A 27,573-nucleotide genomic window follows, 5' to 3' on the forward strand; every position below is an offset into this window, starting at 1 on the left:
CTGGAAGAGTCTCAGTGTAAATATAATTTTAGCAGTTTAATAACAGCGCTGACTCACTTTGGGCTCCCTCTGAAGCTTCACAGTTTGGATTTCTCGTTGGCAAGTGCACCACCTACTGGTCTTAGGTTGCAAGTGCAGAGGATTGCCTGCGTGATGTGCGTGATAACAAGAGCAACCTTATTACATGATGGGATGATGGGAATCCAGAATCTCCTGTATATTTTACAATTGATCAGGGATACGATAGTCACGCAGGCATGTTCAAACTGCGGCCCTCCAGCTGTTGTGAAACTACGCATCCCAGCATGCCATGCCATAGTTTTAGTACTCCCTAATAGCAAAACTGTGGCAAGGCCTGATGGGACTTGTAGTTTCTCAACAGCTGGAGGGCCATCGTTTGAACATGCATGCGATCTTACCCACCTACTTATTTCATGATACACTGATAAAAGTAATGACGATATGACAAGGCTTCGAGGGTACATTATACCCCCCAGTGAGCATCAGTAAGGTTTAGGTCTGTTCTAGCAGAAGACTACATTGCAGTTACACTAAGGACCAGATGCACTTCCAAAGTGATATAATGGAGAGCGATAAACAACCAACCAATCAGCTCCTGCCTGCCATGTCACAGACTGTGTTAGACAAATGTGAGGTAGAAGCTGATTGGCTGGCTGTTTATCACTCTCCATTTTATCACCTTTGAAGCTTAGTGCATCTGGCCCTTAGTCACATACCAGCTGGCTTAGGACACTGAGGTCAAGAATATAACCAATGACCAGTTCCTTCATCTGCACAAGAGTTTATCTTACATATTTGTAACATGATAAATATAAGATTATCTGATTTATATAACATATTGTCGTTGGATACAGCACTACGTATACACAGTAGCATTATTGCTGTCTAACCACCTTGAAAAAGCTGCTTTTTGCAGTGAAACGCGTTGGCCCAGGCTGCAATTTGCCCCTTGAATACGCTGCTCCACACCATCACCATCCACTACCCACAATTTACTGGAGATCCCAAAGCTGCGAATACCACCGGCACACCTGACCTGGAGTGAGGCATTCTTCTTCTGAAGGCAAGCCGCCTATCTAATACCCACCCAGTGTCACCCTGCGGACGTCTCGACCTAACTTTCCACTCCGAATTGGGAGGCTCGCTGCCCCCATATTACACCTGGATAAAGTTTTACAGAGCACCGCTGTGGCCAAGCACTACAGGATCTTACCATCATTGGGTTCCCATTGAACTGTGGACTTACAAAAGGTGATATCAATATTTCAGTGGATGCAGCTTATTTCCTTCTACCCCTCCCCCTCCCCCCTTTTTTTACTGTGAATTTTTATTGTATTTTTTGCATGCTATTGTAGTATTAAAATATACTCTGTTCTAAATAACCTCACTCTGTCATCAATGAGCGCAGTCTACCTTCCTTTTTTCCATTTGCTGTCATTAAAACTGGGCCCATGGGCCAATCAGAACCTGGGGGCGGGGCTTTTTGGGTGTCAGGAACGGGGCTATGTTCCTTGTCCCGGCACATTGGAGTAAAATAAGTAAAAAACAACTCAGTTATGCTTTGCCATTGATGGTGGGGACCCATTTGGTTCTCCCCAATCCTTGATAAGAATAACAGAATGACTTCCATGTTAAACCTCCAAGGCTTTGTGCACCTGGGGAAGCATGTGACTCGGGACCAATAAGGATGCAGGGATGGCAGGAGGAGTCTTCCTCTTTATCCTGAAGTTTCCCGCCCTCCCTCCCCTTTTTTCTTTATGGTGGGTGGGTGCCTAATTGCGTTGGCTGTTTGTCGGCAAAGAATGTCAGGTTCATTGATTTAGGTCTTCATTAAACAATGATTCAGTGTTTATGGTTTGTTTTTCGGTGCACTCACCTTTGTTGACTATAGGCCTTCGCTGGATCACCAGCTCGGGGACAGCGACACCACCGGGACAGGTGGGCAGTCAGTGTAGGAGGCTGAGTGGATACCGCTTGTTGTTAGGGAATGTTTGGTTACGTAGGTCAGTTGTGGGGTGGAGCTTAAATATTTATTATAATCGAATTAATTTGCTTAAACACTTTCTGACAAACCTAAGTCTCCAAGTCTTTATTTCAGGTTTAGATAAGTAAGTTAATTGAATGGTAAACTGCATACATGCCCAAGGTCACACATCAGATGTTTAGATGTCAGGATGTTTATAGCATTCTACAACTACCGTAAAACATCGATGATTCCGAAACATCGATGGTTGATGGCCTTTTCTAATACAAAATGTGAGGCATGCATACTCTGCTGCAGCTTTCCCATACAAGCGACTGCAACACAAGAGCAGATGCATAAACAAATCAGGCATGTCCAAACTGCGGCCCTCCAGCTGTTGCAAAACTACACATCCCAGCATGCCTTGCCATAGTTATTGCATTCCCTAATAGCAACAACAACAAGATGGAATAAAACTGTGCATTTGGCTTGAGCGGAACTATTAGCAAACACAGCCCTGTATTCACTCATTTTATACAAATAGGAGTTGATTATTGAGGCAAAGGAAATGAGTGGAGAAGTGGATCAGTGAAATTGCCCATAGCAACAAAGGAGGTTTTAAAGGAAGCAGTTATCAAGTCTATTCTATAAAATTATATTTGGAAGCTAATTGGTTGCTATGGGCAATTTTACCACTGGCCGCTTTTTCTTAATACTGTACATCAACCCCATCATTTCTAGTTACATACTTACATACAAGCCCTGAAATTCTCCCGATTAGATGCTAAAATTGATTTCAATTTCAAATGTTCACTTTGTGTTATATCTCAGTTATTGTGTTTTATCTGGTGAGTACAGCGATAGAGTGATATGTGGTCCACTGTCATCAGCCATAGGGCGGGATGTTCTAACATACGCAGCCCAGCTCCGCCCCCCTTCGCCGCCCATCGCCTACATCAGTGGTTCCCAACCTGGGGTACTAGTACCCCTGGGGGTACTCTGCAGACCAGTTGGGGGTACTTGAAAATAATATTGGTAATGGCGGAAGATGAAAAAAAGTATTTTGATGGCAGAAGAAGACCCACTGCTATGAAGAAGAACCATGTTGTGTCACTTATGGTTCTGTCTTCAGAGTCATCAGCTTCTCATTGTGCTTTTGCCTGACCAGCAATCCAATGGGAGCTACCTGTGCTGCCCTCAGACATCAGCGATCTGCCCTGCACTGACACGGGTGGAAGAAGCAGCGGCATTTATCCTACAGGTGTAAGTGGAAACCCTGGAGACAATACACAACCAGCGGCCAGACACGGAAGGGCACCATTCCTGTCCGCTACTCCTTAATATAAGGACATGCATAAGGATACGCATACCGCTCACTTCCTCTCCACTCATAAGTACTGTCTATATTTTAAATTGAGAGGAGGGGGTACTCATCAATGAAAAGCCTAATCAAGGGGTACGGAAGAGAAGAAAGGTTGGGAACCACTGGCCTACATAATTATTGCATATGATGTAACATATGCAATAATTATGGCAAAGGACAGCTCTTGCGTTAAGAGCTGTCCTTTGCGGTGAGAGTCAGCGGGTCCCGGCAGGTCCCGGCGGCTCCCCCCTCCCTCCCTTACTCGTCGCTGCTGCTTCGCCGGGCTCTCCTCCTCCCTGCACCCGGAAGAGGATCATAGTGCAGGGAGGAGGAGGTCACAGGTCCGGGCAGCACAGCACTGTGCTGCCCGGACACAGGTGAGGGGGGGGGGTCATTGTGGGGCGGTGGGGGTGGGTGCGGCGGTAGGTCGCGGTAGAAGCCCATAGGCTTCTATGAGGCATTGCCAGATTTTTGTGGCAATGCCCCCCGTTGCGGTAACCCAGCGGGGGATGCTTAGAGCATCCCAAAATGCCGTAAAAACCCAGATAACAGGGTTTTTCCCACATTTTTAGTTTAGAGAATCTCCCCCATAGACACCAGCAAACACTCAGACTAGGGATCCAGGACAGACGCTTACATACATTATTTCTCTGAATTCACTGTACTCCTTGGTGATGCAAATGTCTGACATCCATTCTAGGTGTTTTTAGAATTTTTTGCAGTATTTTGTATTTTGTCATTTCATGCGACTCTATATCCAGAAACACAATTAGATCATTAGTCTCGGAGCGGAGGAGGGTGCGGCATTGATCTGTAAGCAAAGAGAGAAGATAACCTCTTATTCTCATCATCTGCCTCTGAAGTGGAAAAAGAAGACATTAGGGCGAGGTGTAAACAGTCATAATTTATTAACCATGACATCCCTTAAACATGATAGAGCGAATGTTTCACATACCTGCCTCTCAGCACCTAGCGGAGGTCAGACCTTTCTCACTGCAGTCAGTGTCAGCCTCCGCCTGAGATGCACCTGAGATGAGCAGAGCTTCCGATATAAATGCAGCACAGACCTACAGCATTGTCTGCTGGTTCCCATTTCAGTTACTGAGGCAAAGCAAAAAGAAAAAGCAAATAGCTGCACCTAGAAAAATGTTGAAATGCGGGCGGGGGCGCGGGGGGGTGGGGGGATATACACTATATCTGCATGCAGGGTAGATAAAGGCTGCTCTTTCATGTAGCCAACAGAATTGCTGGCAGCTTTATTTATACAAAAAATTATTTATAAAAGTTTTGCACGCCTGTTTGTGTGACGAAGCAGCTCGGCGAAGGGGCGTGTTATGGCGGCCCGACAGTCGGGAATTACAGCGGTCAGTATCCCGACATCAGAATCCCAACTGCCGGTACTCCGTCAGGGGGGTGAGCGCATCGAAGCCCCTTGTGGGCTCGCTGCACTCGCTACGGTCCCACAAGGGAGAATAGCCCACTGTCGGGCATTTAACAGTTGGGATTCCATACTGAGTCCATCCGGCACCAATATAAAGAGTAGCTATAAAGGAACGGTAAAACAACGTGCTTTGTGTAAATGGATATAATGTGAATATTATTGCAATACCATAAGTAAAGAAAACAAAGGAAACAAAAGTCATGTTTAAAAGCTCTTTTTTTGCGTAGCTTCACTGGTTTTCTTGAAATTTAGGATTCCAAACATGTACCGTGTGGGTCCCTATGCTATTTCACCCTACAGTCTCCCTGCGGGAGCCAGTGTCCATTGCAGTAGCTTGTGTTCCAGTGGTTGATTCCCCGTTGGGTGGTGCAGGTAAGCCAAGGGCCTTTAACAAAGGAAATTTCAATACACTGTATCATCTGTATATATGCCTAGTGTCTGTATGTCACCGAAACACTGCCATCTGTTGGCAGCAAGGGAAACTACATCTCTGTGGCCCTTATTCTGATCGGTGCGGATATATCCGCGTGCGTTCGGCCCGCCGATGTTTTGTGTCTGCGCATGTGCAGAGGCGTCTCTGCGCATGTGCGAGCGGGGCGTACGGCCAAATCCCGCATGATATGTGAACACTCCGAACAGGGGGTGGAGAGGGGCGTGAAGGGCTATTTGGGCTCATTACCATATGCATACGCCCCGCGTTTCATGGGAGTTCCCATGAAAACGCTGGGCGTACGTATGGTAATGCGGCCGTGACGCACGTGTAGGGGGCGGACATATGACATCGCCGGATGTCAGCTGCCCGCCCAGATCCCTGCTTTTGCACGGAAACATGTCCGTGTGGTCTGAGGTTGCGGGAGCTGGTGGAGCACTCGGTCCTGCATTCGATGGTCTGCGACCATCGAATGATGGGGGAGGTTCCCTTAGATGGAGGAGGCGTATTCCGTGAAAAATACACGTGCGGTCCGTTCGGCCAGCTTCTTACCGCATACGGACGGAGTTGGCGATCCGTATGGAAGGCGTGGTTTCACACGCACGGTCCTGGCCGCATAATCGGCTCCGGCCGCACCGATCAGAATAAGGGCCTGTATCTCTCTCACATTAGCTACCTTACTAGCTTATGAAGCATTTGCTTTAAGCGGGATTACTAGTTACAGTATTTCATATTTTTGCTAGATTTAATATTATTTTATGCAGTTTCTCCCAGTCATGTCTGATTTACCCTTAAAGATCTATGACAGGGGTGACCACTCCATATTAGCGACTTATTATAGCTTTACCATTATGGAAGAGTACTGTATTTAACGAATCTCAGAAAGAGATAAAAATGAGAGATAAAATTCTAGCCAATCAGCTTCCACTTTACATTTTACTGGCTATATTAAAAATGGCAGTTGGGGCTTATTGGTTTGCAGTTTAAAATTTTGAATTCAAATGCATTCTACTTGTAAATTAAGGGGGGCACAGGGGGTCAGTACTCCCCCCTGTGGTTGGCATGTATTTTCAAAAGGTTTTGTGCATGGGAGTGGGGTAGTGCTGTAGCTTCACCTATTTGTCAATGTGACAATGATTAATGGTGTTGAGCATCGGGAGCTGAGGCACACTGACTGCAGTGCATTACTGGGAGTAGAGTAAGTCCCATGCACAAGAGGCCAGAGGCTGAGAGGCTTGTGCTGAGCTCTGATTGGTGGAGCTCAACACATGCTTCTCAGGCCCATGGAGGATAGCAGCAGCAGCGGCCTTGTCATGGGAGGGTTTTTAATCAGAGGCAGCGCTGAGCCTGTCAGGGCTCCTACAGAGTAAGGTGTGTCGTGTGTTGCCCCCCCCCGCAGTTACCCATTGACCAAGTTTATACTGCCTTTACTCTGTGTTTTGACAGTGTAATATTCTCCTGAGCAGTTTGTGGCCAGTAATGACAAGTGGGAGGGGGCCCCATATCTAAAGTGCCCCGGGCCCCCAAAAGCTTAATCCGCTACATGGATGGCTGGATTTGACCATCATGTAATGCTATATTATTTGATTAGTAAACACGCCAAACGTAATTGATTCACTAAGATTGCTCGATCCTAATATTCTATACATCCTACGATGCGCGTTTAGTCGTAATCATATGGACCAACATGCAGTTCTGCCGCGTTATAACACCGGATGTCTGTAATAATGAAGGTACAGTATGAAGGAATGTGGTACATAAAACAGCTATTTATAGAAAGTAAAGCAAACAGTTAGTTCCCGGTTCCACCTCCCTCCTTACATTCAATGCACTGTGCCTCCCGTAGGGTACACTGTAGTAGGCGCTACCCCGGTAATACACCTGTCGTCGCATGAGTCTGTCGCAGCATGCATTCAGGCATGTTTGTCTATGTCTGTTTATAGCATCTGTCAGCCGATACACAAGAAACAAAAAGACTCATGAAAAACGATCTGCTTCTTTTTGCTGAATATTTAATGCTGGCTGCACCAAAGAAAAGGCGCACATATCTTTCCTTTTTTCCCATGCTTGTCTACTTGCCCTCTTTAATTTTCCCGAGGGAAGGATGGGTTTCAGCCTTGGTTGCTCGAAGAGCCCATTTACTCGGAAAAGATCTTTAATAACCCCCTGTTTTGGCGTTCTTCCTGTCTCTGCAAGAGTACATTTATTTCATCCCAGCCACCTTCGAGCAGACTTTTGTGTATATATTTTCAGGGAAATTTGATTGCTTGTATAGATTTTAAATCAGTTTTTCGGATCAAGTTCAGAAATATGTAAACTGTTTTCCTTGTTGCGAGCAACTCTGTAATGAGTCCCTTTCAATGGCATCAAGTGATCTCCAAGCAAGGCCTAAGCAGATTAAAGCAGCCAGTAATTGGAAAGCATGTAACCTTTCCAAGACCAATTGCAAGAAATTTAAGCCTCCTTCCAAATGTTTATTAAATTGAGGCCATATTCACACTTATTGTGGTCTGAAATACGAACCAGTATTTTCTGTCCTGGGGTGACTGACTTTATAGAACGGTAATGTACTCATAATGTACAATATTGTATGGCTGTTTTAGATGGGAAGAAGTGGTGATTACATTTGGATTGAATAAACTGCATTAAAAGACTGTTCTTCCCCATCAAAGACCAATGGAACAAGAAACACACTTAAAACCTTCTGCATCTTCTGGCTCACCGCATAGTATAACTCGTTCCATGCTGGGTCGATCTCAAGCCACTGCTTAACGCAGGAACACTAATAGCATAAAGTCTTACATTAAACACTCAGAGAGAGCCACAGTACAAAGACAGCTGTTCTGTAAATGGATTTATATTCTGCGAACCAGACAAGGAAGTTTTCACTGGTCATTGGCTACTAACCTAATCCCAAAATCACTGTCACAACACAGAGTAAAGGCAGTATAAACTTGGTCAATGGGTAACTGCAGGGAGGATTAATAATATATATATGTAGATAGATAGATAGATAGATAGATAGATAGATAGATAGATAGATATACATAACACATGAAAAGCCTGTTTGTCCATCTGTACCTAACTCTGTAGGACTGTAGGAGACCTCACAGGCTTAGAGATGCCTCTGATTAAAAACCCTCCCATGATGAGGCTGCTGCTGATGTCCTCCATGGGCCTGAGAAGCATGTAATGAGCTCCACCAATCAGAGCTCAGCACAAACCTCTCAGCCTCCGACCTCTTGTGCAAAGTGTCATGGGACTTAGTCAACTCCCAGTAATGCACTGCACTTATGCAGTCAGTGTGCCTTGGCTCCCCATGCTCAGCACCATTAATCATTGTCACATTGGCAGATAGGTGAAGCTGCAGCACTAAACCACTCCCATGCACACAACCTTTTTTCTTTTTTTAAGAAATACATGCTGACCACAGGGGTCCCCTAGCCGGAGGGGGGCCCAGGGGTACTGACCCCTACCCGCCCCCCCCCCCCCCCCCCCTTAATCCGGCCCTGCCAAAATGCAGCCGAGTCGCTAGAAGAGTGCTGGGTACGCCCCCGGAAATGACTAAAATGGGGTTGCGGCACTAGGCCCCACCCTCTATACCCAAGGCCCCACCCACTCTTCTCTTAGCTACACCCCCTTTTTTCAGGTTGGTAGTGCCTTTGGTGCAGCAGGTCCCAATTTGAGTATCACCAAAGATGGGAGATATGGAGTGATAATGTGGACAGAGATAAAGTTTTAAAGCTACATACACACTATAAGATTATCTGTCCAATCTTTCTGGTCGGAATGAAAATCTGGAAAACAGACAAAAATGTTACATAGGCTGAGAAGCGCATATTTGAGCTTTACATTCTGGTCTCCACTATCTTGATTGCATCACCGCTGAGTGTTCATCCTATTGGTGGTAACTATAAACCTGCTGTGGTTAAAAACTGTTCCCATCAAAAACCATCCGGAGTGCATCTCTGGTACCAGAAGGAAGATCGACACCTGGACATTAAACCCAGCTGGGAATATAACGACCCAGGACACTGCAATATACAGCCACTGGAGGGAGTGTTATATCCTACATGCAGGACTGGTAATTATAAGGATCATTGCCGTGTACATTTAATGGTATATGCCTAGTATTTTGAGTCATTTTACAGCCTCTGAATAACAGTTATATTTATTTATTTATTTATTTTCAGTTTCTTATATAGCGCAGCAGATTCCGTTGCGCTTTACAATAGTAAACAGTGATAAAACAAACTGGGTAACAACAGACGGACTTAGAGGTAGGAGGGCCCTGCTGCAAGCTTACAATCTATATGCCAGATATATATGTTATATGTTGTATGTCTTGTTATTTCTGATATTTGTATGAATTATTATGAAGTGAACTTCAAATTAAATTCTTTTTATGAAATAATTTTTTATAAATTCATATATTGTTGATAAGAATTTGCATCAAATTAATTATTGAACGGGACACAGCTGCGCCTCCTAATAGTGCCGCTTCAGACACTATATACACCGTTGTTTTCCAGATTAAGGTCCACGTCATTTATATACAGTAGGGGGCTGCAACAGTTTCCAGTTATTGTCTAAATTGTGTTGTGACATTGAGACCAGCGCCCCTGAAGTTAACCTTAGGGTTATAATTTTGTAGTTTGCTTTATATAATACATAGTAATGTTGAATCAACTTTTATTGAAATATTGTAATGAAAAACTCCCCAAACCCTTGTTCACCCATTTATTAATACTAGGGGGACAGGTGTACTAAAAATTGGAGAGTGATAAAGTAGAGAGAGCTAACATACCAAACAATCAGCTCCTAATTGTCATTTCTCGAACACAGTCTGTAACTGCAATACAGGAGCAATACTGTATATAATCTACAATAGCTAATGGCTCATTAGGCTGCAGAACAGCACATGCTGCTTGCCCATTGCTCACAGTAAAACAGAAGAAATGAGTATGTACCAGACCTATGACAGCTGTCTGTCATAGAAAAGTGTAGGCAAGCAACATAAAGAGTGTGTTGTATGCAGTGGCGACTCCAGGGGGGTGGGGCCAACCAGGGGCGGATTGGCCCACCGGAAGACCGGGTCTGTCTGGGCCGCCGCTTTCCCCTGGCTGGGCGGCAGGCCTACGACTGTGCTACCACAGCGGTTAGTGCCCGCGGCCGCAGCCACCAACTGCCCAGTGCCCACATTTAATCTGCTGGTCGTTTTCGGGTGATGTCACCCGGGACTGAGCAGCTTCGATTTGCGTGGCAGTGGGCGTGCATGGCATCAAGCAGCGTGTCTGCTCAGGTAGCTTGGTAAGTGATGCGCCCCCCCAAATGTCATTACCTTGACACACACACAGCCCCGCCGGCTCATTTCCGTGACAAACCCCCACCTCTCATTACCGTGACAATCCCCACCGCCACCAACAACCCCACCCACCCCAGCCCCCCCCCCCCCCCCCCCCCCCCCCCTCCTCCCCCCATGGTCTGCTTTTCCCGGCCCGGATTTTGTTGCCAATCCGCCGCTGGGGCCAACAGAGTTGAAAATTCAAATAGGGGAGCCACACCCACTGCCACACCAACTGCTATTCCAGGCCGACTCATGAGCAGTTGGTGTTTCTCCCCTTTTTGTACATTATTTTGGATTGTGCTGCAGCCTTTCTTCTGAAGCTGTCACTGGTTCTATGTATACTACTGTATATTTCCAACTCAGATAAAGAATCCCCCTGCGTCTCTGCTTCTATCAGCTCACAACGCAATGATGTAATGAAGAATGATTATTTAGTCAGGATTAAAGACCTCTCTTCCCGCGTTTCCTCACCCAGGAAACTTATTTTTACCGCTACATCTAAATAATTGGCCAAAGTGTATCCACATTTATTACGGTATACGGTTGTGTTGAGGATCCCGCTGCCTCTCAGCTGAATGTTCTATGTCCGAATTCCAAGAGCCATTTGCTGTTTGTATTACACTAATATCAGAGCAGCAGCAGGTCTCTAATACGCTCCCGATTCACGTTGTTGCTGGACGAGGCCGGTGAAACATGGAGGCGTCTCGCAGTGATCATCAGTCGCTCAGCGCTAGAGAGGGGTGATGCGGAGCCTTCCGTTCCTTTGTGTCATTCAACAGTGGGAACATGTCTTTAGAATATTTTATCTGTTTCTGGATCTAATTCTCCTGATTAGAACTAATATTAATAGAGGTGTGTGTGATATCTTTATTCAGCACAGCATGCCCGAGGCTCAGTCCTTCCGAGCTGTGCCTTGTCAGATCCTATTAACATCACATGTCACCGCTTAATTGCATTATTACAAGTGAAGAGATTGTGGTGTATCTCTAATTGGACTTGCTAAGATATGATCCAGCACCAGTTCTGTCTATAGCTTTGTGTTGTACATGACTTCCTTACCAACAATCACATAAGCCAGGCTCGTTACTATCTATTAACGCAAAGCACTAACAATTAATGACTGCTCATCTTAACATGAAAAAATTTGTATCTGTCATCTTGATTCATTTGTATGTTATATGACTTTACGTTGGTCTGACAGCACAATTGTTCATATTAAGAGCATTATTATGGTATATAAATATATATATATATATATATATATATCCAATATTGCCCGGCACTCCACAAGTCCTTTGTTGTGATAATCACCCGGTGCCTTCCTTTCAGAGCCCGCAGGTCCCAGTATACATACGTTATATTGATCAGGCGGCACTCCCGGAATTTTAGTGAAAGCAAAAAGTGATTTTAATGCTCCTACATGTTTCGGGCGTCAGCCCGTCCTCAGGGAACAATTGTTCCCTGAGGACGGGCTGACGCCCGAAACATGTAGGAGCATTAAAATCACTTTTTGCTTTCACTAAAATTCCGGGAGTGCCGCCTGATCAATATAACGTATATATATATATATATATATATATATATATATATAGGAGGTCCAGGCACTCGGCAGAAAAGGCAAAAACTTGGGTGCACCTCAATCCAGGAAGGATCAGTATATGCAAAACGTACGAGGTCACTCACAAGATTTGTAATGCTGCATGGCGGCAGACTTGCAATAAATCAAGCAATAAACACAAGGCTGTGTGAGTCAACGTTTCGGGCTGGTAACCCTTTATCAAGTCTTGATAAAGGGTTACCAGCCCGAAACGTTGACTCACACAGCCTTGTGTTTATTGCTTGATTTATTGCAAGTCTGCCGCCGTGCAGCATTACAAATCTTGTGAGTGACCTCGTATGTTTTGCATATATATATATATATATATATATATATATATATATATATATATATATATAGTCTCTGGTAGGGTAGACAAGCGGCACTAGGAAACTTATAATAAAGTGAAATCGTGCTTTATTGCAAAGATCAACATTTCGGGGCTCACCCCTTCGTCAGGACGAAGGGGTGAGCCCTGAAATGTTGATCATTGCAATAAAGCACGATTTCACTTTATATTGAGTCTCCTAGTGCCGCTTGTCTACCCTACCAGAGACTATACAGGGCCCCATAGCAGCTACACTCCCTACACCTATGGTAGCTACACCCTGTATATAACACATGTAACTGTGACAGGGAAGGTGGCCCCTCCCAGCTCTGGGCCCCATAGCAGCTGCACCCCCTGCACCTATGGTAGTTACACCCCTGTATATAACACATGTAACTGTGACAGGGAAGGTGGCCCCTCACAGCTCTGGGCCTCATAGCAGCTACACCCCTGCACCTATGGTAACTACACCCTGTATATAACACATGAAACTGTGACAGGGAAGGTGGCCCCTCTCAGCTCTGGGCCCATAGCAGCTGCACTCCCCGCACCTATGGTAGCTACACCCTGTATATAACACATGTAACTGTGACAGGGAAGGTGGCCCCTCTCAGCTCTGGGCCCCATAGCAGCTGCACCCCCTGCACCTATGGTAGTTACACCCTGTATATAACACATGTAACTGTGACAGGGAAGGTGGCCCCTCTCAGCTCTGGGCCCATAGCAGCTGCACTCCCTGCACCTATGGTAGCTACACCCTGTATATAACACATGTAACTGTGACAGGGAAGGTGGCCCCTCTCAGCTCTGGGCCCCATAGCAGCTGCACCTCCTGCACCTATGGTAGTTACGCCCCTGTATATAACACATGTAACTGTGACAGGGAAGGTGGCCCCTCTCAGCTCTGGGCCCCATAGCAGCTGCACTCCCTGCACCTATGGTAGTTACGCCCCTGTATATAACACATGTAACTGTGACAGGGAAGGTGGCCCCTCTCAGCTCTGGACCCCATAGCAGCTGCACCTCCTGCACCTATGGTAGTTACACCCTTGCCTCTTTCATTGAGAGTTCTGGCTGGACAGCTACACATTGCTATTCACACAAGAAAACAATTAGGTGTTAGCAGAGCTTGACATAAATGTTCTCCTGACTACTTAACAAGAAAATGGATAAGTGGCGAGAGGTAAAAAAAATATAATATGCAAACCAAAGCTGGTCATTAGGATGCCCTGTACTTGTACCCCCAGCAGGAGAAGCTGAGCTCCTGTAACATCTGAGCTCAGCTGGGATTAGTGGAAGGCTTAGCGGGTGCATGCCAAATGCAGGTTCCGCCCAATAGGCTCGGCTCCCTGTTTCCTTCCCCACTCCTAGCTACGGCCCTGAATGCCAAACACTGCAACAATGCCAGTTCTGTTAGCAAGGAGGTGTATACATATAGATCACCATTTAAAACCTAAAATGTTATATTGAGTTGAGTTCATAATATGTTAATAAAATATCTTGTTGTGCATACAAGCTGGGGAAAAACACTCAGTGTATATGCACCTTTAGGGTAGAGAGAGAGAGAGAGAGAGAGAGAGAGAGAGAGAGGAATCAGGAGAAGGTTGGTGAGGTTGGGGTAGAGAGAGAGGAATCATGAGGAGATTAGTGAGGTCAGGGTACAGAGAAAGAGAGAGGAATGAGGAGGAGGTTGGTGAGGTTAGGGTAGAGAGAGAGGAATCAGGAGAAGGTTGGTGAGGTTAGGGTAGAGAGAGAGGAATCAGGAGAAGGTTGGTGAGGTTAGGGTAGAGAGAGAGGATCAGGAGAAGGTTGGTGAGGTTGGGGTAGAGAGAGAGGAATCATGAGGAGATTAGTGAGGTCAGGGTACAGAGAAAGAGAGAGGAATGAGGAGGAGGTTGGTGAGGTTAGGGTAGAGAGAGAGGAATCAGGAGAAGGTTGGTGAGGTTAGGGTAGAGAGAGAGGAATCAGGAGAAGGTTGGTGAGGTTAGGGTAGAGAGAGAGGATCAGGAGAAGGTTGGTGAGGTTGGGGTAGAGAGAGAGGAATCATGAGGAGATTAGTGAGGTTAGGGTAGAGAGAGAGAGGAATCAGGAGGAGGTTGGTGAGGTTAGGGTAGAGTAAAGAGAGAGGAATCAGAGGAGGTTGGTGAGGTAAGGGGAGAGAGAGATTGGAATTAGGAGAAGGTTGGTGAGGTTAGGATCGAGAGAGAGGGGAATCAGGTGAAGGTTGGTGAGGTTAGGGTAGAGAGAGAGAGAGGAATCAGGTGAAGGTTGGTGAGGTTAGCATAGGGATAGAGAGGAATCAGGAGAAGGTTGGTGAGGTTAGGGTAGAGAGAGAGAGGAATCAGGAGAAGGTTGGTGAGGTTAGGGTAGAGAGAGAGGAATCAGGAGAAGGTTGGTGAGGTTAGGGTAGAGAGAGAGAGGAATCATAAGAAGATTGGTGAGGTTAGGGTAGAGAGAGAGAGGAATCAGGAAAATGTTGGTGAGGTTAGGGTGCAGAGAGAGGAATCAGGAGAAGGTTGGTGAAGTTAGGGTAGAGAGAGAGAGGAATCAGGAGAAGGTTGGTGAGGTTAGGGTAGAGAGAGAGGAATCAGGAGATGGTTGGCGAGGTAAGGGTGCAGAGAGAGGAATCAGGAGAAGGTTGGTGAGGTTAGGGTAGAGAGAGAGAGGAATCAGGAGAAGGTTGGTGAGGTTAGGGTAGAGAGAGAGAGGAATCAGGAGAAGGTTGGTGAGGTTAGGGTAGAGAGAGAGAAATCAGGAGAAGGTTGGTGAGGGTAGGGTAGAGAGAGAGTGGAATGAGGAGGAGGAGGTTGCTAAGGTTAGGGTAGAGAGAGAGAGAGAGGAATCAGGAGAAGGTTGGTCAGGTTAGGGTAGAGAGAGAGAGGAATCGGGAGAAGGACACAGAGAACACAGGGACAGGGAGCCCGGCAGTGATGCCCATGATCTCCCGTCACAAGTGTGCTGTCATTGGTCGCAGGAGAATTCTGGGTGCCAGGTGTGCAGCTGTCAGGTGGGACAGTGACAGTTAACTGGAGCGGCAACCTAGTGGCGGAGAAAACTCAGCTGGATCCAGCTGCTGGAGCTGCGGCGAGGTGGGGGCGGGGTGTCTGCTTCAAGCAGAAGTTCCCAGCATGCTACTCCTGAGATGCCGTGTCACAAAGCCCATAGGAATCTTTTCTGCAGTGTAACACCTCAGCCAGTCCTCCCGCATCTCAGGCTCTTTACATTGAGTAGTGCAGTGCAGTGCTCGATGTGGCGGTATGCCATACCGGTATATACCGCCGCCCCACTTTGAGCACTGGATAACATTATGCGATTCATCACAATTACATCTTTAAACCCCTCTACATAGAAAGTGGGTGGGATCTGGGAGCTCATATTCTTGAGGTCCAAGACATCCTTCCAAAATTCTTACAGACATCTTGAGAGATTATGCAAGTATGCATTATTCCACACTCAAAAACCAGACAGACCAGTTCTGATAATATTGGGCAAGAACCTATTAACTACCAGAGATAGTTTCTCTGCACAAGCTTGTTAAATGGAAAGGCCAGAGCACATATGTAACACCCATAGTGTCATGTATATAGTATCTGTTCATATGGCTGATGCCTCATAGAGGATATTGGATGTTTAGGGTGACATTCTATGGAATGAGAGTTGTGTTTTTTGGCGATTTTTACTCCAAAAAACGGCTAATTCGCATTTTTCCGTGAATTCGCATATTTAATGTGATTCGAAAAGGTCCCTAAATCGCATATTTTTTGCGATAAGTCATGCGTACTGAAAGTGCGGTAAAAATTCGCACTTTTATCGCATCCAGATGTTTTCCAATAGAAAAGTATACAATTTGCTTATTTAATGGAATTACGCAAATCGCACTTTTAAGGTGTCTAATAATCGCCATTTTTTCAGACCAGGTTCTGTTGGGCGATTTGGCCCAGGACTCACTTTGGTCAAGTGCACACATGGTTAATGTCATCACAGGTGTCCTTAATTTTACTCACAAACACTCCTACATATACCCCCACATCATTAAGGAGGGTTTGAGACATGGAGATTGTGCAGAGTGGATTTGAGTTGCTCATTTTGGATTTGGCCCATTTGGAGGAGCTGGGCAGGAGGGAGGAAGCTGCGCACCAGAACCAGGTACCACCCCACATAGTGCGTACCCCACGTATGTATTGTGCTAGGCTGTACCTGGACTCCCTCTCGGATCAACAGGTTGTGGGGATGTTTAGGCTAAACCGCAATAACTTGTTAAACTTATATGAGCAGGTGAGAGATGATTTGGACCCTTTTGGGGGGGGGGGGGGCAACTATGCAGTGTCTGGGCTGCAAAAATTAATGTGTACCCTCTACTATTTGGCCACTGGCTCCACTCAGTCCGTGACCTCATGGTCCTTGGGGGTATCACAAGCCACTTTCTCAAAGCATTTTACTCAAGTGTAACTTGCTTTTAAGAAGTTGTGGCGGACATACATCAGATTCCCCAGTTCAGAGTCAGAGTGGCAGGACCACAAGGTTGCTTTTTATAGACTCTCAGCATTCGCTCACGTGCTGGGAGCTATAGACTGCACACACTTTGGGATTAGGGCACCGCACGTGCGGGGCCACGTCTATGTCAATAGGCGTGGGCGGCAGTCCCTGAACGTGCAGGTTGTATGTGATGCTCATCTCAAAATCCTAAGTGTGGTTGCAGGCTTCCCTGGGAACTGCCATGACGCCTATATTCTGAGACACTCCGGCCTCTGGAACCGACTTACCCAACAACAAATGGCAGAGGGCTGGCTACTTGGTAAGTACATTTTTACATATTACCCTCTCTATTCGTGTTATATTCACAACATGTATGTGATTTTTGTGCAATCAACTATGGCTCACCTGTTGTTGTGGAACTACATGGCCCAGCATGCCCTGACACACTGTAAGCATGACAGCTCAAAACATGACTGACACAGCTTGCTGAAATATGTAGTTCCACAACCTCGGACGGGTCAGATTTGAGACAACAGCATCTTCCACCAATACCTTGCCCATATATCATTACATTATGGAACAGATCACACAACAAATGTTTGAAGAATAACACACAGACAAAATGGTATGCGTTGTGACATTTTTACTACAGTATATTATGCCATACATAACCTGCATTTGTCAGTCGCAAACAATAGAAATGTGTATTAATGTCACAAAAATTCAAGCATAGTACATGCATTATCAATTTATTTTATGTTAAATAATTTTTTTCCCCTCCATCAGGCCGCGCACTACCACCTCTTGACCCTGCGCACAAGCCACCGCAGGTCCTAATACTCCGACGGGGTGGGGAAGTTGGTAAACCACTTACTGGTGTGCTAGATACAGTACACTACTAATTGTAGATGTAGTTGCACCTATGACACCTGACACCTCCATTTGATGGATTTGTACCTGCATAGCGATCAACGCATTGGTCTGCGCAGTACACGATTGACTAATTGAATGAATACTTTGTGCAAGGCTGCCAATATGGATATTCTGCTCCCTTACAGCAGAACTAAGTTCAGCAAGACGGGTGTCTATGCTATTTGCCATACGCACCTGAGTGCCTACACCAACCCGTACACTCCTAGACAATTTTCTCAACTGTAGAAAGGTGTCACGTATGTACCCCTTAATGTTGCCCATTTCCAGACTTTGGGAGGCCATAAATTCTAGTTGTTTGTCCTTGAAATGTACCAAGGAGGTAGCTACTTGGGCAGCAGAAGCAGCTGTAGGGGGAGTATTTCTGGGTGGGGGTGGGTTTGGAGTCACCCCACTTGGTGGAAGATCACTCTGTGATGATGTGTTTATTTCCTCCTCAGCCGCAAACGTGTCCACTGGTTCCAGAATTATCTCTATGTCATCCACCGGTATATCAGAGGATTCTGTGGATGTTGTCCTAGTTGTACAGTACCTGTGGATACAGAGGAAGAGGTAAGTACAGATGCATATATTGTCCTTTCTGTCGTCAGTACTGTTTTGGAAAGGGTCTGAGATGGTAGACGCCCATACCTAGGGGTACTATGTACTTACAAATGGACCCCGATCCTGCATGAAACATTGACAATAATCTTCATTTACATGGCTAGGCCACATAACATTCATGTCCGTTGCAATGTAGCAGCTGGAGATGACTGTAATGTGATTTATTATTTGATGTGACATGGGTGCGTGTACTGTATGTGTAATGGCCTGTGGTTTGAACATTTACCTGCTTCCACAGATGCGGCACCATGGGAGCTTCTTCTCTTGGATGCTTGATCACTTCGGGACGGACAATCTGTGAAAGGAAAGCAGACTTTATGTACCGAGCAATGGAGATGCTTTTGTGCAAAATCATCAAATAAATTACAATAATGGACAAATTTACCTTTGGTTTAGGGCTATATTAATTACTATTCATATTTTTACATTGATGTTTTGCACCTGTAGTCAAGCAAAAAAATTAAAACACTGCTTGACACATTACAACTGTTGGCAAATCTGTGGTATGTAGGCGTGACTGCTAAACCACCAGTACACCAATGTTTTTGGGCCACATACATATGAAGCTGGTAAAAAAAATGTTATAGTGTGGAACAATAGATGTGCAGTTGTGGAACTACAAGGCCCAGCATTCTGATCATTTTTAAAGTAGGTGTAAACTATTGCCATTGACAGACCTTGCTGGGCTATGTAGTTCCACAGCACCACATTAATTAGTATAAAATACAAAATAACATTGCAGTTTAAATACATTGGCATGTATGTTTCATATTGCATGTGGTGACACTTACCAGCTCGGGGTGGGCTTGCCGGCCTATCGGTATCCGCAATGTGCATCCCAGGCAGGACCTCAGGGGGTATAATTCTTTGGAGCTTCACCTCATATGATGTGTAGGTTATTGTGGTGGGGCTTCCTCCGCCAGTCTTGGTGGCCTCCTCCATCTCCATGGCCATTTTCTTTTTCAGCTGCCGCTTGATGTCGTTAAACCACTTTTTAACGTTTTTGCTTAGCCTCTTGCGGTGACTGACAGCGTTGACCACCTGGGTGATGTCCTTCCACATACCACGTTTACGATGTGAGGTGGTCTTGTGCTGGTTTTTCCCCAGTAAGCGGTCATACAGGGGTATGATGGACCGGACAAGCGCCACATTCTCCTCATAGCTGAATCGGACCTTTCTTCCACTTTTGGTGCGGCCAGCTTCACCCTCCTCCTCATCCTCTATATCTTCCACATGCATGTCAAAATCCTCCTCCATGCCAGTGTCTTCCTCCTCCTCCTCCTCCTCCTCCTCCTCACCTCCATTTTCCTCCATCTCTGACATGTGGCCCTCCTGCAGCTGCTGTGAGGTATGGGCAAAGTCCTGGCTATAGGATAGGGATGCCAGCGGATCCTCCACCTCCTCCTGCTGGGCCTGGTCCGCCAGGGCCTGGTCTGGGGCTGCCCTTGCAGTGGACATGGTGGCTGCCACACTGCTGCCACTCCCTGTAATGGAGGTCGACTTCACCAGTCCTCTGCTGCCTCTCCCACTGGCTCCTCTTGCCTGGCTGCTGCCACTGCTCCCTCTGCCACTGGCCCCTCTTCCTCTGGTCATACTGCCACTGCTCCCTCTGCCACTGGCCCCTCTGCCACTCCTCACTCTGCCACCAACACCTCTTCCTCTGCTCATGCTGCCACTGCTCCTCTCCATGCTCCTTACTTCCTATCAAAGAGTGAAATGGCGCCAATGCCCCTTTATATAGGGGGTGTGATGTATAATGGAGGGGACCTAGGTGGCCCAATAGGTTAGGGGGTTATTTGTCATGTGGAGACAGTCTTGTAAATCGCACTCCAGTTGGTCTAAAATGCGCACATGACCGGCGGAAGAAATCGCACTTTTTAGTGACATAATTTCGCATCAATCGCACTACATCGTACTTTTTATCCTCTAATGCGCATCCCATTAACTATGCGAATTGTGACTAAAAAATGCGATTTCTGTAAGTGCGAAGAGCAGCGATGTGGAGTGCGAAAAATATATGCGCATTTCTCTCAGCCCATAGAATGTCACCCTTTGTGTCTAATTAATCCCCATAGGGGACATTAACAGTCTATGCAGCATATAGACACAGAGCCTTCGCAGAGGGCAATAGAGACTGTTTAAAGGAGAAATAAAGACATTTATTATTATATAAATTAGAACCCCTCGCAGAGGGAAATGGACTGCCCTAAAAGGGAATCCTCCATAGACTGGCCTGGTCCATTACCCCTGCTTGAAGGGGCGATCAGTTTGTACTCAGGATGGCACCTATAAATAAAGTTATTAAGCTCGCGGGGTGAGCGGGCAGAAGGTGGCACGAGGACAAAAAATATATAAATAAACCCGCCGTTAACGGCTGTGGCGCAGTCTTCTGGAGAAGTTTAAGGTGGCCAGAGCTGCGCAGCAGGACGGAGGCAGAAGCAGTGCTGGAGTCAGGAAGATTCTTACCTGAGGTGGAGGGTGCTGAAGGACGAACGGAGACGATTCACAGCAGCCGCAGCTCCGGTGCCGGGTCCGGTGTAGAGTGTCAGGAGACGCTGCTGCAGACGGTGGTGACATCATTTGGTGACGCAGTGAGTCCTGTCATCCAGGGGTGGATCCATGGGAGGCAACCTGGCAGCCAGAGGAGAGCAGAGAGAGAGGGTGAGTGACGGAAATCCTGCACCCTACACGCCCATATAGGGAGGAGCCATCACAGAAGAGCTTATGCAGCCTATCTGGCACTGCCTTCTGCAGAGCAGTGTGCGAGCAAGTACAGCTTATCTTTTACTGCACTAAGTATGGTGAATCACATTAACTCCTATTATACTGTAAATAGTGTGCACAAGCACCGTTAGGTGATTACCCCAGCACCGACCATTGGCATCGCCCATCTCTGCAGAGGGATTTCTAGAAAGTCGCAGCCCAGTCTAAAACCCTTATAGAGGTGCTGCCATTTGGACAGACTTATATACAGTTCAGTTAGTAAGACTATTAAATGGTGCTTGGTGTTTCAACTTCCTAGCATTGCCATAAACTCATCATTTGTCAGCACCCGGTGAAATAAGAGACTGTACCATAAAGTCAGCCTATAGCCAGTGCAAGCGCAGTAGGTTAACACTTACACTGCCAGAGTCTGCCCAGTGATTGCTATCTATAGTCAGCCGGCAGTCAGAACAATTACAGTGAGCTGACAGGCAGCGCATCTCTGAACTTAGCACCATTAAATCAGCACAGTGAAAAGGGGCTAAACCCGGCAAATTTAAGTCAGGGGACGCCCAAAGGAGAGAAACCTAAACAGGAGACTTCATCTCGGATTCAGACTACAGCTCAGGGAACAGGCTGAACCCGGCTTCGTGGGCCAGGGGACGCCAAAAGAGGGAGAGATACCGATTTACAGCAGGAGAACCATGTATCTACACCGCAGTAACCCTATTTACCTAGGAAACCAGCATTACCCTCAGTCAGCACACAGGGAGAGTCGGACAAATATTCTGAAAGATTTATTGTATAGATTGTCTTATGCTATAACTTTATTTTCACGTCGGTGTCGATTAACTGTACACCACTCACCTTCACCTGTACTGTAGACCCTCTTGGTTTGCTAGAAGTTTCACTGGACTGTGGCCACTAGGTAGAACTCTGTGTTAGGCATGTCTGTATTCCTGTATATCACCACTAGGGGCATCAGGCACCTGTGGACTTGTCTCTCTGTCTCCAGACTCTGGGGAATCAGGTGCCTGATGATTGGAGACAATCAGCTCAATTGGACACCTGTGAGCGGCCCATTTATTCCTCCTGAGACCAGCACTCAGAGCTGGTCATTGTTTGTTCATCCCTGTTGTGGAAAGGAGTGTTTCCAGCATATCCTCTATACCTTAGCCTTGGTCCGAAGTCCTGCCTGAGATTCCTGCACCTCTGCCACCCTGCCTGAGATTCCTGCACCTCTGCCACCCTGCCTGAGATTCCTGCACGTCTGCCACCCTGCCTGAGATTCCTGCACGTCTGCCAAAGATTCCTGCACGTCTGCCACTCTGCCAAAGTTCCTGCTATAGATTCCAGTATCACTGCACATTCCTGCCACCCTGCTTTGGTCCTGCCACTCTTTGTTCCTGCCACTCTGCCACGTTCCTGCCAAAAGATCCGGTACCCCTGTCAATGTCCTGTACTTTCATTACTGCACAAGTTTTGCATCACAGCCTGTTACCTGCATTTTTTCCTGTTTATTCTTTAATAAAAATCCTGCATTTCCTACCATCCGTTTGTTCTGTGGAAGTCTGCTTGGAGCTCCAGGGGTTAATCGTAACAGAATGACCAGCCAAAACAGTCAAGAGAATGCTGAACAAAAGTTCTGTTTGGATTCTCTAATTAAATCCTTGATTGCAGAGCTCCCTGGTGTTTTCAAGTTCGCTAATGATCCCTGTGGCAAAGCTGCGCTTAACCCTATGCATGCCGATATCATTTTACTCCGTGTGCAATTAGTTCAACTTGGTACCTTTTTGTCTGACTTTCTGAAGAAAATGTCTGCATTGCTACAAGTTCATTCTGCTTCTGGTATTCCTGGACATGTGACAGCAAAACCATCCTCCATACCGCAAGAGGGGCCTACCAGTTATTCCTGTCCTCAAGATACTCTTTTACCATCGGTCGCTGTGGCTCCAAATATAGTCCATACAGTAACTGGTGGTCCTCGTGCTCCGCTATCTGCAACAGAGCGTGACTTTCGCAGGAATAACTTTTTGTGCTTGTATTGTGCCAGCCCTGAGCACTTCTTGAACTCCTGTCCCAATCGCAGGCCTAAAATTGGGGAACTTCTGGCCAAGTCCCAGCCAGAGTCTCTACCCAGAGCTGCCCAGCCAGAGTCTCTACCCAGAGCTGCCCAGCCAGAGTCTCTATCCAGAGCTGCCCAGCCAGAGTCTCTATCCAGAGCTGCCCAGCCAGAGTCTCTATCCAGAGCTGCCCAGCCAGAGTCTCTATCCAGAGCTGCCCAGCCAGAGTCTCTATCCAGAGCTGCCCAGCCAGAGTCTCTATCCAGAGCTGCCCAGCCAGAGTCTCTATCCAGAGCTGCCCAGCCAGAGTCTCTATCCAGAGCTGCCCAGCCAGAGTCTCTATCCAGAGCTGCCCAGCCAGAGTCTCTATCCAGAGCTGCCCAGCCAGAGTCTCTATCCAGAGCTGACCAGCCAGAGTCTCTATCCAGAGCTGCCCAGCCAGAGTCTCTATCCAGAGCTGCCCAGCCAGAGTCTCTACCCAGAGCTGCCCAGCCAGAGTCTCTACCCAGAGCTGCCCAGCCAGAGTCTCTACCCAGAGCTGCCCAGCCAGAGTCTCTACCCAGAGCTGCCCAGCCAGAGTCTCTACCCAGAGCTGCCCAGCCAGAGTCTCTACCCAGAGCTGCCCAGCCAGAGTCTCTACCCAGAGCTGCCCAGCCAGAGTCTCTACCCAGAGCTGCCCAGCCAGAGTCTCTACCCAGAGCTGCCCAGCCAGAGTCTCTACAGTCTGAGGAATTTCTTGGGGGGAGGCCAACATCCGATGTCCCGGTCTCCGCCAGAGGGTCCGAGGTCCCGTCTCCGCCAGAGGGTCCGAGGTCCCGGTCTCCGCCAGAGGGTCCGATGTCCCGGTCTCCGCCAGAGGGTCCGATGTCCCGGTCTCCGCCAGAGGGTCCGATGTCCCGGTCTCCGCCAGAGGGTCCGATGTCCCGGTCTCCGCCAGAGGGTCCGATGTCCCGGTCTCCGCCAGAGGGTCCGATGTCCCGGTCTCCGCCAGAGGGTCCGATGTCCCGGTCTCCGCCAGAGGGTCCGATGTCCCGGTCTCCGCCAGAGGGTCCGATGTCCCGGTCTCCGCCAGAGGGTCCGATGTCCCGGTCTCCGCCAGAGGGTCCGATGTCCCGGTCCCCGCCAAGGAGCCCGATGATCCGGTCCCCGCCAAGGAGCCCGATGATCCGGTCCCCGCCAAGGAGCCCGATGATCCGGTCCCCGCCAAGGAGCCCGATGATCCGGTCTCCGCCAAGGAGCCCGATGATCCGGTCTCCGCAAATGAGCCCGATGTTCTAGCCCCAGGAGGGGGTTCCGTCTGTCTAGCCCCAGGAGGGGGTTCCGTCTGTCTAGCCCCAGGAGGGGGTTCCGTCTGTCTAGCCCCAGGAGGGGGTTCCGTCTGTCTAGCCCCAGGAGGGGGTTCCGTCTGTCTAGCCCCAGGAGGGGGTCCTATCCAGCCCCAGGAGGGGGTTGCTATGGCCCTGGCCTCCGGGTCAGAGGACGTTATTGCCCTGGCCTCCGGGCCTGAGGACGCTATTGCCCTGGCCTCCGGGCCTGAGGTTGCTATTGCCCTGGCCCCCGGGCCTGAGGACGCTATTGCCCTGGCCTCCTGGCCTGAGGACGCTATTGCCCTGGCCTCCGGGCCTGAGGACGCTATTGCCCTGGCCTCCGGGCCTGAGGACGCTATTGCCCTGGCCTCCGGGCCTGAGGACGCTATTGCCCTGGCCTCCGGGCCTGAGGACGCTATTGCCCTGGCCTCCGGGCCTGAGGACGCTATTGCCCTGGCCTCCGGGCCTGAGGACGCTATTGCCCTGGCCTCCGGGCCTGAGGACGCTATTGCCCTGGCCTCCGGGCCTGAGGACGCTATTGCCCTGGCCTCCGGGCCTGAGGACGCTATTGCCCTGGCCTCCGGGCCTGAGGACGCTGTTGCCTCCGTGGCCTCCGGGCCTGAGTCTGTTGCCTCCGGGCCTGAGTCTGTTGCCTCCGTGGCCTCCGGGCCTGAGTCTGTTGCCTCCGTGGCCTCCGGGCCTGAGTCTGTTGCCTCCGCGGCCTCCGGGCCTGAGTCTGTGGCCTCCGTGGCCTCCGGGCCTGAGTCTGTGGCCTCCGTGGCCTCCGGGCCTGAGTCTGTGGCCTCCGGGCCTGAGTCTGTTGCCTCCGCGGCCTCCGGGCCTGAGTCTGTTGCCTCCGCGGCCTCCGGGCCTGAGTCTGTTGCCTCCGCGGCCTCCGGGCCTGAGTCTGTTGCCTCCGCGGCCTCAGGGCCTGAGTCTGTTGCCTCCGCGGCCTCCGGGCCTGAGTCTGTTGCCTCCGCGGCCTCCGGGCCTGAGTCTGTTGCCTCCGCGGCCTCCGGGCCTGAGTCTGTTGCCTCCGCGGCCTCCGGGCCTGAGTCTGTTGCCTCCGCGGCCTCCGGGCCTGAGTCTGTTGCCTCCGGGCCTGAGTCCGTTAATGCCCATGTCATTGGGCATAAATTGAGGGCCGCCGTGTCGGCCGTCAGTTGCAGTGTTTTTCCTTTCAGAGCAGTTCCATCTGATGTGCCAGAGGTCCGTGAGGGTCCTACCGATGTGCCAGAGGTCTGTGAGGGTCCACCCGATGTGCCAGAGGCCCCTGAGGGTCCACCCGATGTGCCAGAGGCCCCTGAGGGTCCACCCGATGTGCCAGAGGTCCGTGAGGGTCCACCCGATGTGCCAGTGGTCCGGAGGGTTCTGCATGATGTCCGGGAGGTCCCGCCTGATGTGCCAGAGGTCCGGGAGGTTCCACCAGATGTCTCTGAGGTTCCGCCTGCCATGCCAGAATTCTGGGTTCCAGAGATGCCAGTCAGGACCCAGGTGCCTTTGGTGTCAAAAGAGGATTTCGGGGAAGTCCAGCCCATCTATTTTGATGGAGATATCGCCATGCTCAATACTTTCTTCTGCCAGCCTTGGGAAGGGACAACTACGGAGGAACTGATTGCCAACATGTTGATAAGGTTTAGAGGGGAGGCATTGACATGGGCTCATTTTTTGGTGAAGTCTAAGGGCCCAGCATTGTACAACTTGGCTGCTTTCTCTGAGGCGATTTTAAAAAGGTTTGGTCCACCCGAGATGTGGGATCTTCTGAAGGACTCTCTCCAGGATGCTGGTCTCGTTATGGCTCCTTCATCTGGTTCCAAGAAAAACAAGAAGAAGAAGAAGAACAGGAGAAGATGACACTCTAGGCGTCTGGAATCCGCCTTCTTCAGGGGGGCATAATGTTAGGCATGTCTGTATTCCTGTATATCACCACTAGGGGCATCAGGCACCTGTGGACTTGTCTCTCTGTCTCCAGACTCTGGGGAATCAGGTGCCTGATGATTGGAGACAATCAGCTCAATTGGACACCTGTGAGCGGCCTATTTATCCCTCCTGAGACCAGCACTCAGAGCTGGTCATTGTTTGTTCATCCCTGTTGTGGAAAGGAGTGTTTCCAGCATATCCTCTATACCTTAGCCTTGGTCCGAAGTCCTGCCTGAGATTCCTGCACCTCTGCCACCCTGCCTGAGATTCCTGCACGTCTGCCACCCTGCCTGAGATTCCTGCACGTCTGCCAAAGATTCCTGCACGTCTGCCACTCTGCCAAAGTTCCTGCTATAGATTCCAGTATCACTGCACATTCCTGCCACCCTGCTTTGGTCCTGCCACTCTTTGTTCCTGCCACTCTGCCACGTTCCTGCCAAAAGATCCGGTACCCCTGTCAATGTCCTGTACTTTCATTACTGCACAAGTTTTGCATCACAGCCTGTTACCTGCATTTTTTCCTGTTTATTCTTTAATAAAAATCCTGCATTTCCTACCATCCGTTTGTTCTGTGGAAGTCTGCTTGGAGCTCCAGGGGTTAATCGTAACACTCTGTAAGGGGAGAAAAGCGCTTCAGTTAGAAAATTGGGGATAAAAAGTAAGTTAAAATATTATTGCGCAATAATAAGGTGGCAATAGAGGTAACGTACATATCTAATGTTCACTGTAAATGAAATGCATGATTTGAATTAATTGCATTATCTGCTTATAGGAATACCGTTTATTGCCACTTAACGTTTGTGCTAATTGCATTTATTGGTTTCAGTAAATACGGTAAGGTGTTGTGTTGGTTTAATTGAGGAAACCTGGACCGAAGGAGATTCCTGGAGAACGAATGCATGTTCCGGTACAATAAAAATAGCTTGTGTACTGCATTGTTTATCTAATGCCAAGAGTTGCTACTGTATATATTTGTTGTTCTGGAATATTATTCATCTGTTTGTGAAAGAAGCCCAGGGCCGGTGTAAGGCTTCTCATCACCCTAGGCAAAACTTCAACCTACTGCCACTCCCCCCCCCCC

The sequence above is a fragment of the Crinia signifera genome, chromosome 12 (assembly GCF_055691185.1).
Source record: "Crinia signifera chromosome 12, ASM5569118v1, whole genome shotgun sequence".
NCBI lineage: Eukaryota > Metazoa > Chordata > Amphibia > Anura > Myobatrachidae > Crinia > Crinia signifera.